Below are 6,833 nucleotides of genomic sequence, written 5' to 3'. Positions count from 1 at the left end.
TCCCCCATAGCGACCCCTAGAGGACGCAGTTCGAAGTTCCCATGAAAGGGAACTGAGAACAGACAGTTTGACGACCATCATCATTTTGTTTTTGCCTTAGGGTGTTTCTAAAGTAATTTGGCTTCTACATGCTGGATAATTATTGGTAATAGTAGTTTTCTCTTCAGGTTCATAATGTTATGCACTAGAATACTGCCAAGTCCCCGTTCTTTAATTATAACCTATGTAGTTCCATGGGATGTTATTAACCTTCGGCAGGGCAAGCGTCACTATCGCAGCATGTGGATGACTGTAAATGAACACTTCACTATTATTGTCTCCCACAGTTCATCGTCTGCTTTTGAATAGATACATAAGGGATTTCTTACATTCGTTTATCTTTATTCATTTCACATGCGCTATTCTAATGATACAGGAGCAGCTGAGACATCTGGAATCTGATGTGACTATATCACACAATCATCGCAGAACACGGCCATTCATTTCTGCGGGTGAATGGTCTTTGGAGGCGACTAGGAATGAAATGAAAAGCCATGCTGAGCCCAAAATCCAAATACATCTGTTACTTAATTACTTTAGATTCAGAAGATGCTTTCAATTAACAGCTGTAGAGTGATTGAGAGACTGGCCCCCTGGAGCAGGCTTTTTTTTTTGGTCTCTAACTTTTGGCCCCGTGTATACCTGTTATTATTTTTTTTATTTTTTTTACTATTATTATTATTATTATTATTATTATTATACTTCAACATAGATGTCAGTCATAACCAAGATGTCTATAAAGGCTTGTGGAGTTTGGCAAGGGGTTTTGGCATTGTCGTAAATCCCACAGGCATTGAGGGGTACAATTCCCCCCCCCCTCTCCCCCACCTAACCCATGTAGGCATGGTCAAGATAATCTGTTTAAATTCAGAATAGGGAAGAAAGGGGATTTAATGACTTTTAATGTGGCATGGCTGTTGGTGCCAGGCGGGCTGGTTTGCATATTTCAGAAACTGCTGATAGATGCGAATTTTCACACACAACCATCCCTAGGGTTTACAGAGAATGGTCTGAAAAATTGATAATATCCAGTGAACAGCAGTTCTGTGGGCAAAATTGCCTTGTTGATGCCAGAGGTCAGAGGAGAATGGCCAGATTGGTTTAAACTGATAGAAAGGCAACAGTAGCTCAAACTCGTTACAGCTGAGGCATGCAGAACAGCATCTCTGACAGCACACTGAACCTTGAAGCAGATGGGCTACAGCAGCAGAAGAGCACACCGAGTGCCATGAAGAACATGAAACTGAGGCTACAATTCACACAGGTGGAAAAAAGTTCACTTGGTCTGATGAGTCTCGATTTCTGCTGCATTTGGATGGTAGTGTTAGAATTTGGCATAAACAACATGAAAGCGGAGAGAATTAGGCAGACAAAGCTGCACTGCCACCGGACTGATGACCTTGACAATAGGGTATGGTCCAATAAATCTAGGTGCCAGCCTACGTGATGGAACCCTAAGCGGCAAATCTCTCATAGAGAGCCATACCCTTTGCCCACAAACATATTTCGGAGCCACAGTCTGATGGCGGTCAGCAGCTCTTTTGGTATGTCCCCCAGACCAGTGCCTCCCTGGCCCTCCTCCAGGTATGGCGACAGTGCTGGATAAATGCCTGGACTGAGGGAAACAAAGGGGGCTGATAACCAAGACAACACATGAACGGGGAAAGCCCAGTCGAAGACAACCGGAAAGGAGTTATGGGTGTATTCAGCCCAAGTTAGGAGGAGGGGTTATGGGAATCCGGCATCGAATCATCCGGTTGAGATCCTGATTAGCACGCTCGGTTTGGCCGTTGGTCTGTGGATGGAATCCTGAGACAGACTGGCGGAGGCACCCAGCTGTCGACAGAAGTCCCTTCAAAAATGGGAGACGAACTGGGCCCCCTCTGGAAGACCATGAATTCAAAACATGTGGTCAAACAAGAGTTTGGGAAGGGAAATGAAGTGAACCGCTTTAGAAAAGTGATCCACCATGGTAAGGATCGCAGTATTGCACTGGAAGGAGGGAGACCAGTAACGAATTCCAGGGCAACATGCCACCAGGGGCGGGAGGGAATGGGAAGGGTATGAAGCAGACCAACGGGAGATTGATTAGCACAAACATTGGCTTGCACGCACCCACAAACCGACGGATATCCTCAAGCATGGCAGGCCACCAAAAACGTTGACAGATGGCTGCCAGTGACCTCCTCACACCTGGATGACACATGAGTTTGGAGGAGTGGCCCCATCACAAGACGGTGGTGTGGACTGAATCAGGCACAAATAACCGACCCGCTGGACAACCCAAAGGGGGTTCAACTCAAGTCAGTGCCTGTTTAACCTGTCTCTCGACACCCCAGACCACAGCCCCCACCAAACGATCTGAAGGCACGATCGTATTAGTAGGGGGCATGTTGCGGGAGGTGACACTCAAGATTTTTGTGACCAGTCCACACCAGAAATGGAATATCCGTCCCCTCCAGCCAAAACTGGATGGCCAATACGTACTGCCAGCAGCTCTCTGTTGCTGATGTCACAATTTCGCTCTGAGGGAGAAAGGTGATGAGAAAAATAAGCACAAGGATGTAACTTATTATCCTGAGGGGATTTTTGGGAAAGAGCTGAACCAACCCAAATGGTAAAACCAGATATTCAAAGTGCCCCGTAGGTGTATTAAAAGCCGTCTTCCATTCGTCCCCCTCCCTTATCCGGACAAGATGATAAGCATTGCATAGGTCCATTTTGTGAAGAACTTTGCGCACCTCAAGATCTCAAAGGCCATAGACATCAAATGCAGGGGGTACCTATTCTTAATGGTAATGTCATTCAGCCCCCGATAGTCAATGCAAGGGTGCAAAGAGCCATCCTTCTTCTTCACAAAAAAGAAACTCGCACCTGCCGGAGAGGAATAGGAATGAATCAGACCTGCTTCCAGCGATTCAGATAAATATTTCTCCATGGCCTCACATTCAGGTGCGGACAGGGAGAAGAGATGTCTGAGAGGCGGAGAAGAGTCCGGGAGGAGATCAATAGCGCAATTATACGGTCGGTGGGGAGGAAGAGAAGCAGCTCAGGACTGACTGAAGGCTGCATGCAGATCATGATATATGTGTCCACACTATTAATCTACAACAGGGGTGCCCAACCCTGGTCCTGGAGATCTACCTTCCTTCAGAGTTCAGTTCCAACTCTGATCAAGCACACCTGAACCAACAGGTCTTAAACTCTTATAATCAATCCAAACATAGGCCATACATATATGTACCATCTCTGCAAAAAACATCAGCAATGTACACTTTTAAACAGAAAAAAATAACAACTCCTTTAGACTGGGCTTGAAATTACACATTTCCCAACCAGGACACAGCACAATGTGCTCAGCAAGTGAGCCATGCTGGCTACTGCTGCTTGTTATTGCTAATTCCCTCTACCCACATTTACTTAAGGAAACCTAAAACATCCTAGCACTCCAAGTGGTAAGGAAGAAAACTGCTCACAAAATTCTTATTAACAGGCTCATGTCTGTTACACCTCAAATATGGCTCATGAGATCCACTTTCCTGCAGAGTTTAGATCCAACTTTGATCAAACTCACCCACCTGTGATTTTCTAATGATCATGAAGACATGCTCAGGTGTGTTTGATTAAGGTCAGAACTAAACTCTGCAGGAAAGTGGATCTCATGAGCCAGATTTGAGGATCCCTCGCCTATATGAAACAACAGGTTCTGAAAAGGTCTCTTTTTGTTTGAGCCATTCCACTTCAATAGAGTGGCTAAAGAATGGCCAGTCAATGTTGCTAGTAGTCTCCTAGTTGCATTACAGGGCTGCCTACACAAAATCTGCATTGGCCCAAAGGATACAAAAGTTGCTCTGGGCCCGAACGGGCTGTCCCACACTGGGCCATCATGGGAGTAATTTGGGCAGTCCACTAGTGTGGGCTGCTCACAGAGAGCCTGCGATGAGCCCAAAGCTGTGGGCCTCGCCTGGGCAAGCCCACACTGGGCCTGTTTAGGTTTGGTGTGGGCTGGCCCTAGCCCACAAAAAGCCAGCATGGGCCCCGCAAGGACATGTTTGCAGGGGCAGTAATCAGGTTCACAGCTGTCAACGAGGCACATCTGACTGTAACAGGTATATACTGAATTATATATAATCGTTATTGCTGGTGTTCAAAGATAAGTTACTTTGACACATTTAGACTTAGAAAAACCCCATTTTGAAACCTGGAGCATTGTTTGGTGGGCATTGTGTATGTATGTAAATTTACAAATGGTCTTTTTTCACAAAAGAAACTAAAGAGGAAAAAATAAAGTTGTACCTACCAGTGAAGTTTTAAGTCCTTGTTTTAACACAGTGGTTGATTGACAGGTGAGTAGTCTTTCACGGTTGTCCAGCATATATTTGTGTACAATACAAATGCACATGTTTTTTTTTTACCTAAAAATGTGGTTTGAGTGTTTGAAACACAAAATTTACACCTGTATTTACTGTAGTGCTGATTGTATCACTGACGGATGTTATTGCCAGGTGTAAAATGGGCTTTGTGTCAGCAAACCAGATGCTTAACCATTAAGCCACAACATGCCATTTGTATTTCAATGGGTTCCCAAGCAAACCCCCTCTAGCAAATTGACATGTGCAGCTTTGATTTCCCTCCATTTGTTTGAGGCGTTGTTATAAATGAGAGCTGTTTATCTGTGCTTTAATTTATTTATCATGGGTGGGATGGTTTGAAATACATGGCAGAGGGTCCATTGAGTCCCATTTGATAATGGACTAAGTAGGATTTTTCACTGCTAATGCATTTTTAATGGAAGCAAATTTAAGAATGGGTGGAGAGGTTAGCTAGAGGTTAGCCTAGCCTGAACCTTTCAAAACTATGGAACAAACACAGTAATGGATAATCGGCAGTGCTAAAAGTCAGAAGAGAGTTTGCATAAATGTATGGAAATGATTTTTGCTGTTGTTCAGGCACTTTAGGCTCCAAGTCCAGTAGAAGGATAATAATAATTGCGTGTGAAAGAAAGAATTCAAAGATGTTGTTTTATCACATATATTGATTTATTAATGATGGAACACAAAGCTGTGCTTATTTTATTATTATATTTATTTATTGCATTTATTTACATTATTAGTTAATGGTTGTACAGGACTATAATGGTGTCAGTTTGGTTGTGAATTCAGTCCTATTTCCTATCTTCATCCTGCAATGCCTGCAATAATTCTGCAAATGTGGCATTTTCCTATGCCATTTTAAGGTCAGCGTTTATATATTTTCTTCATGCATGTTACTGCTCTTGCTGTCAATTATTATTATTTTTTAGCTTGTAATCTTTAAACAAAACATCGAAACTTGTTCTGCCTGTGATATGAATCATTTCCATCTTTTGAAGTAGGCAAAGCCATGCTGCATTTAAGCCAGTCACATTCATTCCAGTGTGCAATGCTCACTTTTCACAATCCATTTCATGGCAGTGTTAATGACAGTGAACGGTGTATTTCTGCCACCTACTGGGCTGGAGTATGCCAAGGATTGTTTTTTTTTTAAAGTACACTAAAAAAAATGGTGTAGGATTTACTTTGAAACTATTTTCACACATATATTTCACAAAGAATTACAAAGAATTAGCAAGGAACACTTAATTAAACATGAAATTTTGAAGACTGAAATAGTATTTTCTAGTAAAATGTACTCCAGTAAAATGTACTCCAAAAATATGTTTTTACAGTGTACAACTGCTTATATATTAGGTTGTTTTTCACTAAAACCAATCAGAAAAATTGGAAAATGTTTAGCAAGCCACATAGACTTCTTTCTGATGCTCTTGGCTGTTATATTAACCATTAAAGCGAGACGTAATGCACTGCCACAGTACTGAATAATCACCAAACTGGATTTCCATATTGGAAATTTGGAAACATTTTAACTTCAAACATTTCTCTTCAGAGATTAACTTCAGAGTTTTTGGACTCTGACCAAGTTAATCAAGAGTATCAAGGCTTGCATGGCCACTTTTCAATGAAACATCTTCAGGACCTCTATGTAGGCACTCAACAAATCAATTAATGCACTTTCACTGAATGACTGAAACACCCACAGAGCTGGAAAAAAGAATATACAAAGGCTTGAAAAAAAATCCAGCTAGGCTTATTAAGAAACTTGTGGATCTTTTCTCAGCAGGTGGGTTTCTTTGAGTAGTAGATACGAGTTGACTGGCCTTAAAACCACGCTGTGCTGGGAACAGTTTAGTCTCTGCTGGATTTAGATTACAGAATGTTTGACTATAGTCTTTGCCAGCCAGACCGCTGCAGGGCTGGAGAAACACACGTAGTAATAAGATTATCGTGCAAAAGAACCTGCAAGTTCAGTTTTATAATTACAGCCAAGGTAAACGTTTCTTATCACATCCTCCATGACGTCATACAAGCTGTCAGTTCATTTAATTGCAGGCATGTTCTCATTTGTCAAAGCCTGCGGATTTGAAATACTCATCAAAATAAGAGTTATATTAAAGGCACAATATGTAAGATTTTTTTATTAAAATATCCAAAAACCACTAGAACAGTGTTATATATTTTGCTGACTTGTATACTTACATTATCCCAAATGTTTCGAAGAATGTTTAAATCCAGAGAAATAAGCAATTTTAACTAGTGACACGGACCGTGTCCATAGTGTCATTGTGTCGCCTGCCAATGACGTCAAAACCCCTCGATTTCCGGTTTTGTTTTGTAGAAAACATGGAAACACCAAAGACGCTTTAATATGTTGTGCGTTTTAATAGACCGGTGACGACCGCACAGAGTAGCATTATA

This window comes from Sinocyclocheilus rhinocerous, unplaced genomic scaffold, assembly GCF_001515625.1.
Source record: "Sinocyclocheilus rhinocerous isolate Xijiao unplaced genomic scaffold, SAMN03320098_v1.1 scaffold161, whole genome shotgun sequence".
Lineage (NCBI taxonomy): Eukaryota > Metazoa > Chordata > Actinopteri > Cypriniformes > Cyprinidae > Sinocyclocheilus > Sinocyclocheilus rhinocerous.
The sequence above is the reverse complement of the archived record's forward strand: the minus strand, read 5'-3'. Positions refer to the sequence as shown.